General features: G+C 37.9%; 1 protein-coding gene across 1 annotated transcript in view; it reads left to right on the forward strand.

The window, feature by feature from the left end:
• The window catches only part of LOC105494099 (RB transcriptional corepressor like 2), a 128,484-nt gene that overhangs the window by 2,164 nt on the left and 103,492 nt on the right, over positions 1-22,828 (forward strand). The window contains exon 2 of the mRNA XM_011762210.3: positions 14,763-14,889. The gene's annotated coding sequence lies outside the window, so the exon portion shown is untranslated. The remainder of the gene's footprint in view (positions 1-14,762; positions 14,890-22,828) is intronic.

A 22,828-nucleotide genomic window follows, 5' to 3' on the forward strand; every position in this document is an offset into this window, starting at 1 on the left:
CTATGAGTCCTCATACCTCAAGCTGGAAAAATATTACTACAAGTCAAAGGAGAAAATATAATAATTAAAAGTTCAATTCACAACAAACTTTTCAGAACACATTTTTATCAGATATAAAGCTCTGTTTCATTTTAACTCCTTTATTCAGGGTTCTCCATCCAGTTTGCTTGGTCTACACAGTTTCACCTTTGGATTTTTATTGTTGGATCATCTCTTCTTTTTTTCTTTCTTTCTTTTTTTTTTTTTGAGGTAAAATTTACATGACAAAATTAATCCTTTAAAAATGTACAATTTAACCGCAATGATCACATTCACTGGGTTTATGTGACCATCACCTTTGTCTATTTCAAAACATTTTCACTGGCCGAGTGCAGTGGCTCACGCCTCTGGTCCTAGCACTTTGGGAGGCAAAGAGAGGAGGATTGCTTGAGGCCAAGAGTTCAAGACAAGACCAACATGGCGAAACCTTGACTCTAAAAAAATACAAAAATTAGCCGGGCGTGGTGGTACATGCTTATAGTTCCAGCTACTCAGGAGGCTGAGGCCAGAGGATCACCTGAACCTGGGAGGTCACGGTTGCAGTGAGCCATTATCATGCCACTGCACTCCAGCCTGGGCGACAGAACAAGACTCCGTCTAAAAAAAAAAAAAAAAAAGAAAAAAGATGTGTTTTATGTGATCTTTTATCTTGAAGACCAGGAAGAGTTTATCTTTAAATGTCCCATTTTACTTCATGTGCCCTTAAGTACACAATTGTAACTTACTCTTCACCTTTTTTTTTTTAATCCTAGTACGTGGATAGTTATGTTGATATATTTGTTTTTCGCCATAGCAAGTTTTGATGTGCATTCTTGTCAATATTGTTTGGTTCAAAAATCTATACAGGCTAATGATTTTACTAGCTTATGACTTAAAGTTTACTGTTTCAGGAGAATTTTCCCAAATACTCAGTTGACTCAAGTTTATTTCAGCATAAATTTCTTGCAACATACTTTTAAATATTATCTCTTATTAGTTTATGCCATTGTTTTATTACTTTTTTCCTGGGACTCCAATTTTGTGAATAGTGCCTTTGCTTAACTTTGATTTCTACCACTTCTCTGTGACCTCTTTTTTCCTTATGTCATTTTCATTCTCCCGGTTGTTTTTCTACCTTTCTTCAATGCTAGTCGTTATTTTTTCATTTGAGTCTATTCTCTTTTGTGACCTCGTGGTTCTCTTTTTCTTTAGAAGGTAACTTTTTCTTTCTTTCATTTCTCTTCCAGCTTTAATTAACTATATTTTCATTTCCTTATGTTTTTGCCCATTTTTGTTCTTATTTTTTAGATATCAGGTCGTGACAGTACTTATTAGTTCAACTACACCAAGGTTTCTGAAGACAATGGTGTCTCCACCCAAGCACGTTGTAAATAAATTCCAGATAGAATCTGACATCACCCTGGAGGAATTCTAACTTCACACTGTTGAGTGTGAAGTCAATACAACATCACAAATTTACCAAGGTGGCTTCAGAGTAAACCAGCTTTACCCAGCACATTTGAAAAAAAAGACACATTTATTCAGGGTCATGATCAGACTATTACATTTAGCAATCAACAGCATGAGTGCAAAAAAAAATCTACATTAAAACCCTTCGTTGGAATGTTTTACACTTTCCACATAATAGAAACTAAAATAACCTGTTTTACAATTAGTTGAAAATACAGTCCTCGAGTTTTTTGCCCATACACATAAGTATTTGTCTAAAACATGTTTTAATATGTCTTAACATGGACATAAAATATGTCTTAACATGGACATAAAACATGTCTTAACGTGGACAGCTTAACCTAAAAGCCTGAGTCAAAAGGTGAAAGTTACAGAAGACTCTGGGAGGGAAACGTGCAAAAATAGGTACAAAATGCCTTTTAACATAGGTCAGTGGGGAAAACAAGGGCTTAGGTAACAGGGCAGCTAATGGGCCTAGTGGATTAAAATGTTCACTTTATTCCTGAAACCCAGACTGGCTGCTGTAAGTTGATCTGGTGCCTTGGTCATTCGTGGCTTCTTTCTTCTATGTCAGCTCTGTCTTCTCTATGCTTCCTCTGGAGGAGGAAGCCTTGACACAATTACACATGGATTGTGTTGTTTTTTTTTTAACTTCTGAAATTCTATCTTAATTACTCAGCTGATTTGTGCTCCTTTTTAGAAAAGGGAAAATGGATTAGCATTTGATAAGCACCTACTGTTAGGTACTTCTAGAGACTTTATCACTTCCTATCTTTATTTCTTAGGGGAACTGTAAAAAGTAGTTAATTATTTCTGTTTTGAAGGTGAGGGAAAATTTATTAGAGATATTAAGTGCTCATGGTCACAAGATGTTAAGTTGTAATTAATAAGTAATTTGTGGGAAAATATTTTGAAGATATTTAAATTTCTTTTTATCAAAATTTTAACCACTACCTATAGCATTCCTATATAATGATTCCTATGTAAGCCAGTTATTACGATGAAGACTGAAAAATGGTGACTTTTAAAATACTATACTTTCTACATTTGTAATTATTTCTTCTATGAGTAAGAACTTTCCCTTCTACTTCATTTATTTATTTTTTATATCGGTAGGCACTCATGGATCTTTATTTTATTCAATAGGTTATGACATGTTACTATTATTATTGATTTTAATGCTGAAATTACCCAGATTTCTTCCATAGGAGTCCATTCAAATTGGCTTCTATATCCTTTTGACATATACCTATTATTTTTATTGTTTCCTTATTTTTATTTTTATTTTTATTTTTTGCACAACGAGATATTTTAGGCTTATTTTGTTCTTTCCCTGTCCCAGCCCTGGAATCTGCCATTTCTCCAAAGAGCTTTGATTCTTTTTTGTGGTGAATGGAATTGTTGAAACCAAATCTGGGTGCTAGGTGTACACATTGCCACTACGGTATCATTGCTTATCTCTCCCAGGGAACAAATCTGTATAAACATGCCTACACACATACATATGTATGCACCCATATCTGTGTCTGTCTATAAAAAACATTAATTCATGCTGAGACTAGTCTAGTACCATGGAGTTCATTCCTCTCCTTCCTGGCTGCATGTGTTAGTCCTTTCTTCAAAATGGAGAACCTGGCTCCCATTATCCTAAATATATTTACTCATTTGCTCAATCGTACAATCCTAGTTTTTCTTTTAACCCATATGCCTGGCCTATGGAAAGCAAACCTACGAACTATAATTTAGCATTTGTATATGATTATCATCTTTTTTTTTTTTTTTTTTTTGAGATGGAGTCTCGCTCTGTCACCCAGGCTGGAGTGCAGTGGCTTGGTCTCGGCTCACTGCAAGCTCCGCCTCCCGGGTTCACACCATTCTCCTCCTCAGCCTCCTTGGGACTACAGGCACCCAAGACCGTGCCCGGCTATTTTTTTTTTTTTTTTTTGTATTTTTGTAGAGACGGGGTTTCACTGTGTTAGCCAGGATGGTCTCGATCTCCTGACCTCGTGATACACCCGCCTCGGCCTCCCAAAGTGCTGGGATTACAGGCGTGAGCCACTGCACCTGGCCTGTAATATAGTTTTGTTCGTATTCTGGTTATGGGCTGGATTGTATCACCCCAAAATTCATATGTTGAAGCCCTAAATGCTAGTACCTCAAAATGTGACTGTGTTTGGAGATAGGGTTTTTAATGAGGTAAGTAAATCAAAAGGAGGCTGGTAGGGTGGGCCCTAATCCAGTCTGACTAGTGTCCTTATAAGAGGAAATTTGGACTCAGGCACCCACAGAGGGAAGACCATCTGCAAGCCAAGGAGAGACCCCTCAGAAGAAACCAAGCCTGCCAACACCCTATCTGGTACTGCCAGTTTCCAGAACTGTGACACAACTGGGTAACTGTTATTTAAGCTGCCCAGGCTGTGGTGTTCTGTTATAGCAGCAACAGCCCAGGCTAACTAATACAATTCCATTTAGAAATGTCCCTCTGTTCTTCATGATTTTTTAAAATTATATGTGACGTTAATAAGAATCCAGAATTCAGAATTACACAAAAACAATTCATATGGAATTATCATTCCCCCTTTCTCCTTCCATTTCTTCCTCATCCAATCCACTCCTATAGGTAGTCTCATTAGATTCAGTTTCATTTTTTTATTTTTCCTTGCAAAAATTAGCTAATACATGTAAATTTTGTTGATGCTTCGTTTCATACAAAAGGTAGTATCCTGTAATTTTTTTGCATTTTACTTATTTCACCTAGCTGTATCCTAGAAATCACTGCATATGAATTCCATGAAATTTTGCTTATTCATTTTTATAGTATCATAGTATGCATTGAGTATGATATTAGTTTGCTAGGGCTGCCGTAATTAAGTACCACAAACTGGGTTGCTTAGCAGAAATTTATTCTCTCATAATTCTGCAGCTAGAAGTCTGAGACCAGGGTGTTAGCAGGGTTTGTTCCTTCTGAGGTCCTTCTGAGAGAATGTGTTCTGTGCCTCTGTCCTAGCTTATGGTGGTTTGCTGACAGTACCATTCTTTGGGTTGTAGACACATCACTCCAGTCTTTGCCTTTATCTTCACGTGACTTTTTTTTCTGTGCACGTGGCTGTTCTGTGTCCAGTTTTCCCCTTCTTAAAAAGATACCCGTCATATCGGATTAGGGCTCTCCCTGATCACTTCATCTTAACCATCTGCAAAGACCCTGTTTCCAAACAAGGTCACATGTACAGGTACTGGGTGTTAGGACTCTAACATCCTTTTGGAAGACGTAGTCTACCCATAACAAGTATGTACCATACCTTATTCAACCATTCTATAGAAGAGCATTTAGGTTATTTTCCATATTCTGAAATTCTAGACACACTGCATGTTGTCCACATGTATTTTCATATTATTCAATGTGTGCCTTTCTGCTTCTGTACCTTTCAGAAGTGTGTTTAAGTTTTCATCACAAAGTTTTTGTGCATTTCTAATTAACCTTTTTCCCAAATTACTTTTTGCTACTGTAATGGGATTTTTGTAGTGTTATTTTTTCTAACTTATTAATTGTATGTTTGAAGACTATTGATATTTGTTGATTAACTTTTTATCATTTTACCTTACTGAATTTATTGTTTGAGCTACTTTTATCTTTTTATTGTTAGGGCTTCTAGATATGCTGTCACATCACTTGCAAAAAGGAATTGCTTTATGTTATATTTTTCAATTCATATATGCCTCTGATTGATTTCTTGAATCTGAGTTTATTTCCATGTTGATCTTGTATGCTCATATTGCTGAAATCACTTATTAGTTGAATGAATTATTTTGAAGATCCTTTGGGATTTTCCCCATAGTTCCTTATATTATTTCCAAATAGGGACAGTTTTACATCTTCCTTTATAATCTGTATGTTTTTTTTTCTTGACTTACCATGCTTGCTAGAAATTCCAGTACCATATTGAATAATAGTGGTGAAAAGTGGACATCCTTGTGTTTTCCTTATCTTAGGCAGAACACATACATTCTTTCTTTAAATATTATGTTACCTATAGGTTTGGGGTAGATGTTCTTTATCAAGTTGTGGAAGTTCTACGCTGTTGATAATTTTCTGAGCATTTTTATCATAAATAAGTATTGAGTTTTATCGAACGCTTTTTCTACATCAGTGAGTATGATCATGTGATTTTTCTTTTCTGACATGTTTGTATGGTTAATTACATAGATTTTTAAAATATTGAACCAGCTTTGAATCTATGGAAGGAATCCCCCTTGGTCATGCCATTTGATTCTTTTGTAAAATGTTGAACAATATATATTTGCTTGCATTTTGCTAAGAGATTTTGCATCTAAATATAGAGAGATATTGGTCTATTGTTTTGTGTGTTTTTTTTTGTTTTTCTGGTCTTTGCTTAATTTTGGTATTAAGGTTACTGGTCTCATTAAATACATGGGAAGCAGTCTCCTTTTCTATTTCCAGGAAGGCATTGTGTAGAATTGGTGTTAATTCTTTAAGCATTTGGTAGAGTTTGGCAGTAAATCTGTCTGTGACTGGAGATTTCCTTTTGGGAGTTTTTAAATTATGAATTTGACCTGCTTTTTTATTTTATTTTTTATTTTTTTGAGATGGAGTCTCACTCTGTCACCCAGGCTGGAGTGCAGTGGCATGATCTCAGCTCACTGCAACCTCTGCCTCCCAGGTTCAAGCGATTCTCCTGCCTCAGCCTCCTCAGTAACAGGGACTCCAGGCATGCGTCACCACACCCGGCTAATTTTTTTTATTTTTCGTAGAGAAGGGGTTTCCCCATGTTGGCCAGGTGGGTCAAGAACTCCTGACCTCAAGTGATCTGCCTGCCTCGGCCTCCTAGAGTGCTGGGATTATAGGCATGAGCCACTCCACCTGGCCTGTTGTGTTTTTTAGAAACAGGGGCTTGCTCTGTGGCCTAAGCTGCAGTGCAGTGATGTGATTATAGCTCACTGCAGCCTCAAACTCCTGGGCTCAAACAACCCTCTCACCTCAGCCTCTCAAAGTGCTGGGATTATAGGCATGAGCCACTGTGCCTGGCCTTGATTTTCTTAATAATTTTCTTAATAATTTCTTAATAATTATTTGAGTTGTGCTATTTAAATTGTTTATTTCCTAATAATAGATGTTTGTGGTTATTTGTGTTTTTTGAGAAATTAGCCCATTTCATTTTACTTGTCAGGTTTATTGTATCTGGAGAATTATTCATAATATTTCCTTAATATAATTTTTATATCTTCATGATCTGTGGTTATATCCCCTGGTGCATTCCTAATGTTGGTGATTTGTGTCTTCTCTCTTATTATTTCTATTAGTCATATTAGAGGTTTATCAATTTTACTGGTCTTTTAAAAAATGCTTTTTTTTCATTTTTCTCTATTTTTCTGTTTTCAATTTCGTGATCTCATTTGTATTGTTTTTTGCTTGCTTTGGTGTTGCAGGAAGTCAGGGACCCCGAATGGAGGTACCGACCGGCTGAAGCCACAGCAGAAGAACATAAATTGTGAAGATTTTATGGACATTTATTAGTTCCCCAAATTAACACTTTTATAATTTCTTATGCCTGTCTTTACTGCAATCTCTGAACACAAATTGTGGAGATTTCATGGACATTTATCACTTCTCCAATCAATACTCTTATAATTTCCTATGCCTGTCTTTAATAATTTCTTGTGCCTGTCTTTACTTTAATCCATACTCTTAAAATTTCGTATTCCTGTCTTTACTTTAATTTCCTATGCCTGTCTTTACTTTAATCCTGTCATCTTTGTAAGCTGAGGATGTATGTCGCCTCAGGACCCTGTGATGATTGCATTATGTGCACAAATTGTTTACAAAGCATGTGTGTTTGAACAATATGAAATCTGGGCACCTTGAAAAGAATAGGATAACAGTGATTTTCAGGGAACAAGGGAGATAACCATAAAGTCTAACTGCCTACTGGGCCGGGCAGAACAGAGTCATATTTCTCTTCTTACAGAAAGCGAGTAGGAGAAATATCACTGAATTGTCTTCTCAGCAAGGAATAGTCCTGGGAAAGGAATGTGTTCCCAAGGGGAGGTCTCTAAAATGGCCACTCTGGGAGTGTCTGTCTTATGTGGTTTAAGACAAGGGATGAAATATGCCCTGGTCTCCTGCAGCTCCCTCAGCCTTGCTAGGATTAGGAAATTCCAGCCTGGCAAATTCTAGTCAGACCAGTTGTCTGCTCTAAAACCCTGTTTCCTGTTAAGATGTTTATCAAGACAGTGCGTGCCCAGTGGGACATGGAACCTCATCAGTAATTCTAATTTCGCCCTGGCCTTGTGATCTCACTTTGCCCTTCTGCCCTTGTAATCTTTTATTGCCCCTTGAAGCATGTGATATTTGTGATTTACTCTCTGTTCTTACCCTCCTCCCCTTTTGAAATTTCTAATGAAAACTTGCTGGTTTTGTGGCTCAAGGGGCATCACAGAACCTGCCAATATGTGATGTCACCCCCGGAGGCCCAGCTGTAAAATTTATCTCTTTGTACTCTTTCTCTTTATTTCTCAGACCAGCGGACACTTAGGGAAAATAGAAAAGAACCTACACTGAAATATTGGGGGCTGGTTCCCCCAATACTTTGGTTTTATTTTTCTTTTTGTTTTATTTTCTGTATGTGGAAGCTTCAAGTATTGATTTGAAATGTTTTCTAATATAAGCATTTAGTGCTATAAATTTCCCTCACAGCTCTTGTATATTGGTATATCACACATTTTTATGTGCTGTATTTTCATTTGATTCTAGGTAGATATTTTTGTTATTCTTTGTTTGTTTCTATTTCTCATGAGATTAGACTTCTTCTTTGACCCATGGATTATTTAGAAGGGAGTTGATTAGTTTCTAAGTGTTAGGAAATTTTCCAGTTACCTTTTTCCTATTGATTTCTAATTTGGTCCTATTTTGGTTAGAAAGCATACTCTGTATGATTTCAGTTTTTTTAAAGTCACAGGACATAATCCCAAAAGTCCCTGTGGACCTATCTCTTCTATTTTTGTCTCCCTTCTCTCTGTTGGTCAGGGTAGTTTCTATTTTCAGGTTCACTGGTTCTCTCCTCTCTCCTTTCCACTCTGTTGTAGAGCCTGTCTATTGAGCTATTTATTTCAATTCTTTCATTTTGTTTTGAAATTTTATTTGAGATGGAATCTTGCTCTGTCGCCCAGGCTGGAGTGCAGTGGCATGATCTCTGCTTACTGCAACCTCCAACTCCCAGGCTCAAGTGATTCTCCTGCCTCAGCCTCCCAAGCAGTTGGGATTGTAGGCACCTGCCACCACACCTGGCTAATTTTTATATTTTTAGTAGAGACAAGGATTCATGATGTTGGCCAGGCTGGTCTCAAACTCCTGATCTCAGGTGATCTGCCCACCATGGCCTCTCAAAGTGCTGGGATTCAGGTGCAATTATTTCATGTTTTTATTTTTTATTTATTTATTTATTTATTTATTTATTTATTTATTTATTTTTAGATGGAGTCTTGCACTGTTGCCCAGGCTGGAGTGCAGTGGTGCAGTCTTGGCTCACTGCAAGCTCCACCTCCCAGGTTCACGCCATTCTCCTTCCTCAGCCTCCTGAGCCAACAGGACTACAGGTGCCAGCCACCATGTCCGGCTAATTTTTTTGTAATTTTAGTATAGAAAGGGTTTCACCATGTTAGCCAGGATAGTCTGGATCTCCTGACCTTGTGATCTGCCTGCCTCAGCCTCCCAAAGTGCTGGGATTACAGGCATGAGCCACAGTGCCCAGCCTCATGTTTTTATTCTTAAAATTTTTATTTGATTTTTCGTTATCTTCTATTTTACTTCTATTTTTCTACCTTTTCTTTTGATTCAAGCATTTATGTAGTTGCTCACTGGAGCCTTTTCATGGGATGTGCTTTAAAATTCTCTTGTTAGAGAGCCCTGGGTGGTGGGGTGCGTGTGGAAGTCTGCCTCCCTGCCCCCTCCTTAGCTGAAGGCGGTGGGGATGGAGCCACATTTTTTTTCCCTCAGTGTTTTCCTAGAGCTGGGTGGTTACTGTCTAAAAGTTTTCTGGCTTGTTAGGCTGATCCTTTACTGGGGCTTTTTTTTTTTTTTTTTTTTTTACCATTACCAGGTTGATTACCATTTCCAGGTTGATTCTTCTTCAGCTGCAACTATAGAATACATGAGATGACAAAACCACCCAAGTCTCAGGGGCCCTAGCCAGCCTGCCTTTCTCCACCTTTCTTTTTTTTTTTTTTTTTTTTGAGACGGAGTCTCGCTCTGTCGCCCAGACTGGAGTGCAGTGGCCGGATCTCAGCTCACTGCAAGCTCCGCCTCCCGGGTTCACGCCATTCTCCTGCCTCAGCCTCCCGAGTAGCTGGGACTACAGGCGCCAGCCACCTCGCCCGGCTAGTTTTTTGTATTTTTTAGTAGAGACGGGGTTTCACCGTGTTAGCCAGGATGGTCTCGATCTCCCGACCTCGTGATCCGCCCGTCTCGGCCTCCCAAAGTGCTGGGATTACAGGCTTGAGCCACCGCGCCCAGCCTCTCCACCTTTCATATTCATCTTATGTTTGTTTTTTGGTTTTTTTAATGTCAATTTTTTTATTTTTTATTTTTTTTTAATTATACATATGTTCTAGGGTACATGTGCACAACGTGCAGGATTGTTACATATGTATACATGTGCCATGTCGGTGTGCTGCACCCATTAACTCGTCATTTACGTTAGGTATATCTCCTAATGCTATCCCTCCCCCCTCCCCCCACCCCACAATAGGCCCTGGTGTGTGATGTTCCCCTTCCTGTGTCCAAGTGATCTCATTGTTCAATTCCCACCTATAAGTGAGAACATGCGGTGTTTGGTTTTCTGTTCTTGCGATAGTTTGCTGAGAATGATGGTTTCCAGCTGCATCCATGTCCCTACAAAGGACACAAACTCATCCTTTTTTATGGCTGCATGGTATTCCATGGTGTATATGTGCCACATTTTCTTAATCCAGCCTGTCATTAATGAACATTTGGGTTGATTCCAAGTCTTTACTATTGTGAATAGTGCTGCAATAAGTATACGTGTGCATGTGTCTTTATAGCAGCATGACTTATAATCCTTTGGGTATATCCCCAGTAATGGGATGACTGGGTCAAATGGTATTTCCAGTTCTAGATCCTTGAGGAATCACCACACTGTTTTCCACAATGGTTGAACTAGTTTACAGTCCCACCAACAGTGTAAAAGTGTTCCTATTTCTCCACATCCTCTCCAGCACCTATTGTTTCCTGACTTTTTAATGATTGCCATTATAACTGGTATGAGATGGTATCTCATTGTGGTTTTGATTTGCATTTCTCTGATGGCAAGTGATGATGAGCATTTTTTCATGTGTCTGTTGGCTGCATAAATGTCTTCTTTTGAGAAGTAGCTGTTCATATTCTTTGCCCACTTTTTGATTGGGTTGTTTGTTTTTTTCTTGTAAATTTGTTTGAGTTCTTTGTAGGTTCTAGAAATTAGCCCTTTGTCAGATGAGTAGATTACACCATGCCCAGTGAATTTTTTTGTAATTTTAGTATAGAAAGGGTTTCACTGTGTTAGCCAGGATGGTCTGGATCTCCTGACCTTGTGATCCGCCTGCCTCAGTCTCCCAAAGTGCTGGGATTACAGGTGTGAGCCACCGTGCCTGGCCTCACATTTTGATTCTTAAAATTTTTATTTGATTCTTCATTATGTCTTCTATTTTACTTCTATTTTTCTACCTTTTCTTTTGATTCAAGCATTTATGTAATTGCTCACTGGTGCCATCTCATGGGATGTTCTTTAAAATTCTCTTGTTAGAGAGCCCTGGGTGGTGGGGTGAGCGTGGAAGTCTGCCTCCCTGCCCCCTCCTTACCTGAGGGTGGTGGGGATGGAGCCACATTTTTATTTTTTCCTGTGGTGTTTTCGTAGAGTTAGGTAGTTACTGTCTAAAAGTCTTCTGGCTTGTTAGGCTGATCTTTTACTGGGGCTTTTATTTATTTTCTTCTATTTCCATTACCATTTCCAGGTTGATTCTTCCTCAGCTCCAACTACAGAATACATGAGATGATAAAAACACCCAAGTCCCAGGGGCCCTAGCCAGCCTGCCTTTCTCCACCTTTCATAGTCATCTTATGTTTGTTTCAAATATAACTTCCACGATGGTTATCTACACTTAATAGGAGAAACAGAGAAAGGTGTTTACTCCATTTTGTCTGGAAGTGGAAGTCCTTTATTTTTATTTTTTAAACTATATTATTTTATTTAACAATCAGCAGTACATAGTAGTTTGACAAAGCAGAAAGTGCATGCATTTCCCGTCAGTGTTAACTTTGAACATCTGGCTGTCTCTCTCCATGCACATTTATGGAGATGAGTGTTGGGCATTGTAGTAAGGCAAAAAAAGAGATGAACAGATGAATGAATGAAGAGACAGAAAGAAAACTGGCATTGCTTAGTAATAAATAGGTTTAATAACAAAAAAATTAATGTTACTCGAATTTAAAAAGAAAAAGTAGAGAACTAAAGAAATTGCTGTTCTTTAAGAGAACTATATTGAACAAGAGAAAATTCTTGTTTTTGTAATATTTCTCTAAGAGTGAAAGAAAAAAGGTAAGACAGTTATGAGAGACTCACTGTGTTTGTGTCCACCTGATTAGACATTCAACCTTGCTTACATTTATTCTCCCTCTCTTTTGTACTCTATGGACTGTTTTTTAAATTGTTGTAAGATTATTTTTACTTTGTCAAGATTTACTTGGCCGGGTGCGGTGGCTCAAGCCTGTAATCCCAGCACTTTGGGAGGCCGAGACGGGCGAATCACGAGGTCAGGAGATCGAGACCATCCTGGCTAACACGGTGAAACCCCATCTCTACTAAAAAATACAAAAAACTAGCCGGGTGAGGTGGCGGGCGCCTGTAGTCCCAGCTACTCGGGAGGCTGAGGCAGGAGAATGGTGTGAACCCGGGAGGCGGAGCTTGCAGTGAGCTGAGGTCTGGCCACTGCACTCCAGCCTGGGTGACAGAGCAAGACTCTGTCTCAAAAAAAAAAAAAAAAAAAAAAAAAAGATTTACTTATTTAAGTGTTTGTTCTGGACCCATATTTATTCCTGTAACTGTTTTTCTCAATTTAACATCTAAAGCCTCATTATACCATGTGTTCTACATTGATCAACTAAGTGGTTCCAACCACCCTCTTGCAAGGACAAAAAAGAAAAATATGTCTGGTCTTAACAGCAATACAGTAAGCCAAGAAAGAAAAATAAAATGTATAAAGATTGGGGAAAAAAACAGCCCTCGTTACCATTCATCGTGTAGTAATTTTATTCCCTAGTTCTTCATTGTGATCCTTCCTTTTTTCTTGGGTGGGGTGGTGGATTTCAGTATCAAGTAGTTAAAATGTTCAACCTGTGTCTTGAATAATGAGACGAAAATGTTCTTCTCTTTGTCTTTGCATGTTTGAGAATCCCTACTAAATTTATTAGCTCCATAATACATTTTTGTTCTCAGAGTAATTCATAGCTTTCCATCTCTCTTTATAAAAAAATCATGTTGGGTGGTATGTGTATTTCATTAAATTCATGTCCTTATTGAATTACTCTATAGTGCAAGCATTTTTAGAAGATTTCTTGTATTCTTCAGATCTTAGTTTTCCCAGAATGTGTTCATCCTTTGCTGTTTTTCATAGCATGTTCTTTCTCTCCTGTATTGTTGTCATTTCTGTGCATAATGATAATGACAGGATCCTTTTTAAAAAATACTATTGATCCTAACGTGGCTGGTTTTAGCCATTCCCCTAATTGGCTGTGATTAGTACAGATGGGTTCTTGTAGACACTCCTCCAAAACTATTCGTGACATTTGTCTTCTCTTCTAAGCTGCATCCAATGCATTGGATGTTGCATTCTCTGTTCCTTTTTAATAGCAGAGGCCTTGGGGTGGGGGAGAACCTGTCTAAGAAAACCTTTAGCTCTTTGTCGTAGACCTGAAAACTATTCTTTCCCCTCCCAAGTTTGAATAAATACTCCTGGGGTCTCATTCTCCCAACTCTACCTGTTGCCTCAAAAATTGGCAGGCCCCTGGCAGCCCCTCCCAGTGTATGCAGGAGAGTAGTGTATAAGGGCTTCTGCTCTCGATGGTGTATTTCCTTGACTTTTCTTCTCAAGCTGCCTACTCTACCTGCATCTCCCCATCTTTTAATAGTGCCTATTAAATGATGGCCCATCAGCATTGTTACTGTCATTCCTAAACTGATTTTCAAAGGATTCTTTTTTTTCTATCAGATAAATCATTTAGGAAGAGATTCATTTGAACATTCTTGTTTATAAGCCGAAGAAGGGTTTCCAAAGAGGAATAGTTTGAAGATTGACAAAAATGGGGATAATTTGTGAGAGTGAATGCCTGGAGAGTATCAGAGAACACCTAGAACACACAATAAGAGGATACATAGAAGGGGAACTTTTCCTTTGAGACAGGAAGGGAAAGACATATGGCTGAAATGAGTGAATTTATATAGAGTTGGAATTTCCTCTCGATGGCTTCTTCTTCAGGTAACCACAAAGTCTGAGCACTGTCAAAAATACTTCGTGGGCCAGGCATGGACTCCTGGTGGATTGCCTGAGCTCAAGAGTTCGAGACCAGCCTGGACATCATGGTGAAACCCCGTCTCTACTGAAAATACAAAACAAGCTAGCTAGGCATGGTGGCGTGTGTCTGTAATCCCATCTACTTGGGAGGCTGAGGCACAAGAACCACTTGAACCTGGGCGGTGGAGGCTGCAGTGAGCTGAGATCGTGTCACTGCACTCCAGCCTGCATGACAGAGCAAGACTCTTGTCTCCAAAAAAAAAAAAAAAAAAAGGGCATGGTGGCCAGTGCCTGTAATCCCAGCGCTTTAGGAGGTCTAGGCCGGTGGATCACCTGAGGTTAGGAGTTCAAGACCATACTGGCCAACATGGTGAAAAGTTGTCTCTACTAAAAATACAAAAAAGTTAGCCGGGTGTGGTGGTGGGCACCTGTAATCCCAGCTACTCAGGAGGCTGAGGCAGGAGAATAGCTTGAACCCAGGAGGTGGACGTTGCAGTGAGCCAAGATTGCACTACTGCACTCCAGCCTGGGCAACAAGAGTGAAACTCCATCTCAAAAAAAAAAAAAAAAAAAAAAAAAACCCAAAACTTTCTGTTTGGTTTCTCCTCCACCTTTCCTGTGACTATCAGCTTTACACATTGTGTCAGGAACACTTTCTGGATAGCTAATAGAGGGTGAATATGCTTATATTTTAGGAGCCAGTGACATTCAGGAATGTTGTTGTAGACTTTACTGAGGAGGAGTGGAGACAACTGAGCCCTCCACAGAGGAATCTGTACAGAGAAGTGGCGCTGGAGAACTGTAGGAATCTAATCTACGTGGGTAAGAGCCATTTTCTTTTGTAACTGAAAATCTTCCTATTTGAGGGTCTTTGCTTCCTCAATTATTAACAGCCATGCGTCTTCATAGCATTTTACTCTGCTGGACTTATATAGTCCCCAAAACCAAAGGTTTTAAAGTCTAGTTGGCCCCCAAGACACAAGATGTTCCGAATACATTTTCCCCCAGGTAAATTGTCTTTATTTTTAAAGAGTTGATATTAGGAGCTTTCTGTACTAATCCTCCATTAAACCTCACAGTAGCCGTCATTCAGTGAGCCAAATACTAAGGGGTTAGCGCTGAATTTTCAGATATTTGTTATATCTTTCTTTCCCCATGGGTGGGCTGTCATCCCTTCAAAGCCAGTGTTATCTCCCAGCTGGAGCTAGAAGAGGAGTTGTGGATGATGGGCTGGGCACCCCTAACAGTCACTTGTCCAGCTGAGAAATAGAAGCATGAAGTTCTTGGAATTGGTCAATGAAGAAGGTATTTCTTACAATGTTGTCTGAGGAATTCATCTCATATTCACATCTGTTTTAACTTATTCTTTATCTTGCTATCCTATTAGTTTCTCCTTCATATTTCTCGGAGGAAGATGTGTTATTTCTTAACTAAGTTCACATTTCCTTTTGTTTTCAAACTTCCTTCCCTCCTTTTCTCACCCATCTCTTCCCGCTCGCCTCTGTTCTATGGCTTTGCAGGCATGATGACGCCTTCTCACTCCAGCATTCTCAGCTTTGTCTTGCACAGCCTCCTTTCTTTAGGCATTTAGCTTTTCATGACTCTTTCACCCAATAAATAGAAATACACATACTGTACATTGTCAGTCTCACTGCTTCAGAGCAAGATTTGGTTAAAACTTCCTAGAAAGGAGTTTAGCCACATGTATCAAGAGTTTTAATAATACCCTTTTAGTCATTCTTCTGACAGGACCCCTGTCTTGTACATATCATAGAGGTCAACAATGAGTCATGAACAGTTCTGTTCCCTTGGCATTGTAAGTAAGTGATTTCAATATCATGGCATTGTTTATGCAAATTATGAAATATCTAAACATTGAAAAATTATAATGTTATTAAAAACATGATAGTCACAGAAATTTTCAATGATGTGGACAGTGCATTATGTAAAGAAAGATAGGAAATTTTAACTACACTTAAATTTAGCAATAGAGGGAAATACTTAAATCAAATAACACTTATTATATATTGACTCTCCTCCCACCTTTAAATGCAGTTATTATGATAGGCTATTCAGTGTAATTTTTCTCCTTATTTTCTACCCAGGCATTTCCTAAGACTTGCTATTTCTGTCCCTCCTTCCTACTTCAGTGTACTGACATCCTTGTGTATTTTGGCTCTTTTGCCCCCATTTGTTCAACAAACATTTATAGGGCACCATGCAGGAAAGGATCTAAAGGGAGCACTCCAAGATGTTGAGAATAGAGATTGCTGTTGAAGCTGCAAGTGATTTTTCTTTCCTTCTTTATTCTCTTTCATTTATTCTAAACTTTCCACAATGGGCATATTTTCATTTAAAAATCCAACAGAAAGAAACACTCTGTATGATATATACTGTTACCATGTGCATTTTTCCATAATGCCTTCCTGATTAAATTCTTTTTGCTTCTCAACCATTATTTTGGTTTCTAAAGACTGTCCTTCTACTGAAATTACTTATTCAGAGGCAACCATTAGATTTCTTCTAAAAATAGGCTAACCTTTTTCCAGCTTTCTTCATCTTCAGTCTTTCTGACATACTTTGCCATTTTGATTATTGACTTTGGGTATAATAAAAGTGTATTGTGGAAATTTTAGAAAATACAAATAAGCAAAAACTAAAATTTGAAATCCGTGATCTCATGTCTTGGAGAGAGATAGCTCATGGGCATATGATATGTTTATTTATTATCTAATATCTAGAATAATCATTAGTCATATAAAATAACTGACAGGCATTTAATTTTATGGATTTATCATTACTGATTAAATTAGGTACCTGAGATTGAACATTTAGGTTATTGCCAATTTCTTCCTTTTATAAATGATACAGATTTAAACATCCTTGTAACTGTCTTGCACATTTGTTCCATCAGAGCTTAGTATAAAATTCTTAGAAAATGAACTTTTTGCAGCCAAGATGATAAATAATAATCACTTAAAGCTTTTGTTAACATGTTGTTGATTTTTTTTTCAGAAGGCCAATACTAGTTTGTTTCCTTATCCCTCAGTCATACCTGCATGTGACCTGGAACACGTTACAGTTCATGGTTTTACATTACATTTTTATTACTTCTGAATTTTTACATTTTTCAATGTAGTTACTGACCCTTTACTTTTTATGTTTTATAAATTGTCTGATCTTCTCATCAACCCATTTTTTCATTAATGTGAAAATATGTTTTCAGGATACAGATCTGCACTGTACAGTACTAATGCATTTGGCTCTTAAGGCAACTGAAACATGGCCAGTTCTCATTGGGATATGCTATGAGTATAAAATACACCCCAGATTTTTTAGACTTAGTAAGAAAAGAAAGACTGTAAAATATCTCAATACTTATTATACTGAATCCCTGTTTAAATGATAATATTTTGGATATATTGGGTTGAATAAAATATATTCTTAAATTAATTTTACCTGTATTTTCTTACCTTTTTAAATGTGGCTACTGGAAGACTTAAAAATAAATGTGTGCATCACAGCACTTGTGGCTCACATTATATTTCTGTTGAAAAGCAGTGATACAAATAGTAGATTCCTGTATATTTTCACTACTTTTCTCTTTTAGCTTTTTTTGAGTTCATTATTATTACAAAAATAAAACATGCTTGATTAAAACATTCAAACCATATAGAAATTTAAAAAAATACAAATCCGCTATAAAAAATCTTTCATCTCGGCCAGGCATGGTGGCTCACGCCTGTAATCCCAGCACTTTGGGAGGCCAAGGCAGGTGGATCACGAGGTCAGGAGATTGAGACCATCCTGGCTAACATGGTGAAACCAGTCTCTACTAAAAATACAAAAAATTAGCCGGGCGTGGTGGCGGGAGCCTGTAGTCCCAGCTACGCGGGAGGCTGAGGCAGGAGAATGGTGTGAACCCGGGAGGCGGAGCTTGCAGTGAGCCGAGATCGCACCACTGCACTCCAGCCTGGGTGACAGAGCAAGACTCCGTCTCAAAAAAAAAAAAAAAAAAAAAATTTCATCCCTCTGTAGTTCCAATGATAGCCAGTATTAAGCCATTGAGTACAGAATCTGGGATATGTTTTGCTTATCATAAGGTTTATGTGTGAAGCCACATTATCCCTAATTTTCTACCCTCAGCCTGCAGTTACCAGAGGACTGAAAACTCAGCCCTATCTTCTGTATTATTCCTTCCCTCAACCTAGGTTGTATAGGCCACTTAGCCCCATGGGGATTTCTAAATTTTGAAAAGTAATGGCCTTCTTTTTTTCAGAAAAAAGCAATTTTATTATAATAGACAATTTTTTTCTAATACAATAGTGAAACACTACTTATTTGTGTTAATGATACCAAGTTGAGTCTTCTACTCATCTGGGGCTTTGCTGATGCTAATCACAGTTATGCGCTGTTAAAAATGAAGCTCCTATCTTTCCAAGAATTTGTCCTAGGCTCGAGCTAACTGCTAACTCAGTTGAAGTGATATTGTATTGGTGGTGACTATATCTTGTGCATTGGTTTGTATGTTTAGTTTGTTTATTCCACAGGGATCTGTTGTTCAATGTGGTTGATTTAAATTCCAAGCTTTAATTTTGTAATTTAAACAACATACATGCACATGTGTGCTTGTAAAGACAGAAGTCTGCTATTGGTCAGAATCATATAGACTATGTCACAGATAAGGAAGCACCTGCTATTGGTTGTTTCATTACTATGGAGAAGACCTTGCCACCTAAGTGAAACAGTTAAGGGATAGGTTTAGGATGCAGATTTGCCACTATTGCACAGGAGAAATCCCAGGTTCTATGTGGGCGATGGGAATTTGGATTGAGCTGATAAGGGTCAGTCTAGGAAAATTTCCCCTAACATTCTTCAGATTTTTCTTATTGCATCCTTCACAACTTGTCTCAGTTATTGGTCGAATCTATTTTTTTTCTTCCTGATTTGAGATCCCATCTTTATCAAGTACTGTATTTCCATTAATTGATTCAATAAATGTGTAATGAGTCTTGCGTCTGGAGATGTAACAGTGAAGAAGACCTAAAAAGTACTTTCTTTGAGAGAGCTTACATTTGATCTGGGGTAAAGGGGTGCAAAAATATGGAGGAGACAAACAATAAATAGAACGTTAGGTAATGATGACAGCTTTGGTGAAAACAAAACGGGATATTGTGAGAAAGTGACTACAGTGAATGACTACTTAAGACTGGGTGGTAAGGGAGGGCTTTTTCAGATGCTATCATTTAAGGTGAAGCATGAATGACAGAAAGGACCCGGCCCTTCAAAAACCTGGTATAAGAGTATTTCAGATGCTAAGGCAAGAGTAAGCTTGGTGAGGGTGGTACTAGACTGCTAAGGAGTGAGATCCGGCCGGGCGCGGTGGCTCACGCCTGCAATCCCAGCACTTTGGGAGGCTGAGGTGGGCGGATCATGAGGTCGGGAGATCGAGACCATCCTGGCTAACACAGTGAAACCCCGTCTCTACTAAAAATACAAAAAAAAAAAAAAAAAAAAAAAAAATTAGCTGGGCGTGATGGTGGGCGCCTGTAGTCCCAGCTACTCTGAAGGCTGAGGCAGGAGAATGGTGTGAACCCGGAAGCGGAGCTTGCAGTGAGCCGAGATCGCGCCACTCCAGCCTGGGCGACAGAGCGAGACATCGTCTCAAAAAACAAACAAACAAACAAACAAAAAACTAAGTGAGATCCAAGAGATAGAGAGGGATTGGGTCTCATAGAGCTATAAGAATCCAGGTGAGGATCTGAGATAGGAGGGCAACATCTGGATTATGGGGAGCAAGAAGATCCTCAGGAGACCTTTTGGGGTAGTCTAAGCAAAAGATGGTGAGGGCCAGGGCAAGAGTGGTCGAAGTGAAGACAGAGATAAATAGAGTTAAGATACAACAGGGCAGGATTTGATAAAGTTGACAAGAGTCTTCAATTATTAAATGTAAGAGGTAAGCTAAGGAAGGAATATAATACTTATAAGGTTTCGGTTTGAGTAACTGTGGGGATAGTAGTGAAATTGACAGAAATGGGGAAGAACATAAGAACATGTTTGGGGGAGCTGCAAATCAAGAATTCTGTTTTGCACATGTTAAGTGTGAGATGTTCATTGTACATCTGTATGAGTGTGTCAGATAAACAGTTGGGTAAAAGGCCAGAGTTCAGGAAAGGAGCAGGCGTGGAGGTGAATTTGGAAGTCCTTGTGATATAGATGATAATTATAGCCACAGTACTGGATGCTGAATGAAATAAAGAGATAAGAGGGATTCCAGGACAGACCTGTGGGTCAGCCCATTTGCTTGGACCTTCTGTTATTCTGGGTTACCTATAATCACTAGCTAAGTTTCTCGACATTATTTCTTTTGGATATTTATGCATATATTTACCTTTCACCTGATTAAAAAACCTGCAGAAGGTTTGCATGGCACCTCAACATCTCCTGTAATTTCAGGGCTCTTTATGACCTGGCCTTCCATAATCTAACCCTTTTCCATCTTAGCCAATCATCCTGACATCCTCTGTGGATACACTTACTTGTGTTTGAGCCTGTTATGTGTCTTTCATCTTTTTCTGTTGTCTTAGAGTTGAATTTAGATTCCATTTTCCTCATGAAACATTTGACTTCTTCAGTCCAAACAGACCACTCACATCTCTAAACTATTACTGTAGTTACAGTCTTACATTTAAATACTTACTATTTTTTATTTTTACAGATTATAATAAACATGCTTTCTTTTCAATCCAAAATAAAAGTTATTTGAGTTAAGTATACACGTGGCTTACAATCATATGTAGAAAAGTTCAATATCACTGATCATTAGAGAAATACAAATCAAAATAACAATGAAAAACTATATCTAAATGAACTAAGCATCCTTTAAAAAGGCAGAAATGGTTGGAATAGGTTAAAAACAACAAAACTACATGCTGCTTTTAAGAAATTAACTTTAAACATAAATTCACAAATACCATAGACAAACATGTTTGAAAAAGATACGGCATGCTCATCTTAAAAGAAAGCTGGAGTGGCTATGTTAATAACAGGCAAAGTAGATTTCAGAGCAAAGAATATTGCTAGAGGTAAAGAAAGAAAAATGATATAATCATCTCAATCGATGCAGAAAGGCATTTGACAAAATTTAACATCAATTCCTGCAAACAGTATTAGAAAGCACCTTCCTGAATCCAATCAAGGACATATAAAAATAAAAGCTACAGTTAACAGCAACTGACATTATTCTTAATAGTCAAAGAATGAATGCATTCCCCCATGGTTAAAAAAAAAATGGATGCCTCTGTTCTATTCAATAGTATTGGAGTTTCTAGCCAATGCAATAAGGAAAGCAGAAGAAATAAAACACATGGAGAATGGCAGGAAGAAGTAAAACTGCCTTTATTTGCAGATTATGTGATTGTCTACATAGAAAATCCCATGGAATTTACAGACAGGCTGCCTGGCTTAGTGTTAAAGGTGTGCCCAACACATACCCAGAGGCCCTTGGCAAAAACTGAGAGACTGTGCTTCCCAGTGTTTAGGAAAATCTCTCCAATAGTTTGCTGACCACTAAGTGAACTGATCCAGTACTTCAGTACAACAAAAAATACAGACTTTACAGATTTATTTCAGAAATGTTACTAAAACGATGCTAAATAATCACAATAACAAAACCTGGGGCAGGTGGGCAAATCTGATTTCCAGAGTTGCCATGTAATTTAAAGTGTCCAGTTTCCAACAAAAATATATTAAGAAGCATGCAAGTAAATAAGAATATATGGCCCAAAGGGTGAAAAGCAGTTAGTAGAGAATTGTTCTTGAGGAAATCCAGACATTGGGCTGACTAGACAAAGACTAAGTTGGCTATTTTAAATCAGTTATTTCAAAGAGCTAAAGGAAACCATGTCAGAAGAACTATAGGAAAGTATGAGTGCAGTGTCTCAGAAAATAGTAAATATTGGATCAGGAAAAATAATCAGTACTAGGCCTCATACGTGGGTGATGAAATAATCTGTACAACACCACCCCCATGACATAAATTTGCCTATGTAACAAACCTGCACATGTATCCCTGAACTTAAAGTTTAAAAAAAAATAGAAAATTTTTTTTAAAGAACAAAATAGAAAATCTGGAGTGGACAAGCACAATAACTGAAAAAAAAAAAATTCACTAGATTGGCTAAATAGCAGAGTTGAACAGTCAGAAAAAGAATTAGGGAACTTAAAGTTAGGTCAATTGAAATTATATAGTTAGAGTAACAGAAAGAAAAAGATAATGATTGAAAACTTCCAAAATTTGATTTTTTAAAAACACCAAAAGCTCAACAAATTCCAGAAAGTATAAACTCAGAAATACGTCATGATAAAAAATTTGATAGACCTAACATCAAAGTATGTTCTCCAAACACAATGGAATAAAATTGGGAAACAATGATAGAAGAAAATTGGAGAAATTCACAAATATGTAGAAATTAACCAACATGCTACTCAAAGAACAGTAGGTCAAAAAAGAAATCACAAAGGAAATTAGAAAATACCTAGAGATGAAGAAAAAGAAAACACAACAAAACCTATGGGATGCAGCTAAAGCAGTGCTCAGCGTGAAACACAGCTGTAAGCACCTATATGAGGAATAAATCACCAAAATTTCACTACAAGAAAGTAAAAAAGAAAGACCAACTAAACTCAAAGCAAATGGAAGGAAATAGTAAAGATTAGAGTAGAAGTAAATACATTGGAGAATGGGAAAATGTAGAGAAAA

The sequence above is a fragment of the Macaca nemestrina genome, chromosome 18 (genome assembly GCF_043159975.1).
Source record: "Macaca nemestrina isolate mMacNem1 chromosome 18, mMacNem.hap1, whole genome shotgun sequence".
Classification (NCBI taxonomy): domain Eukaryota; kingdom Metazoa; phylum Chordata; class Mammalia; order Primates; family Cercopithecidae; genus Macaca; species Macaca nemestrina.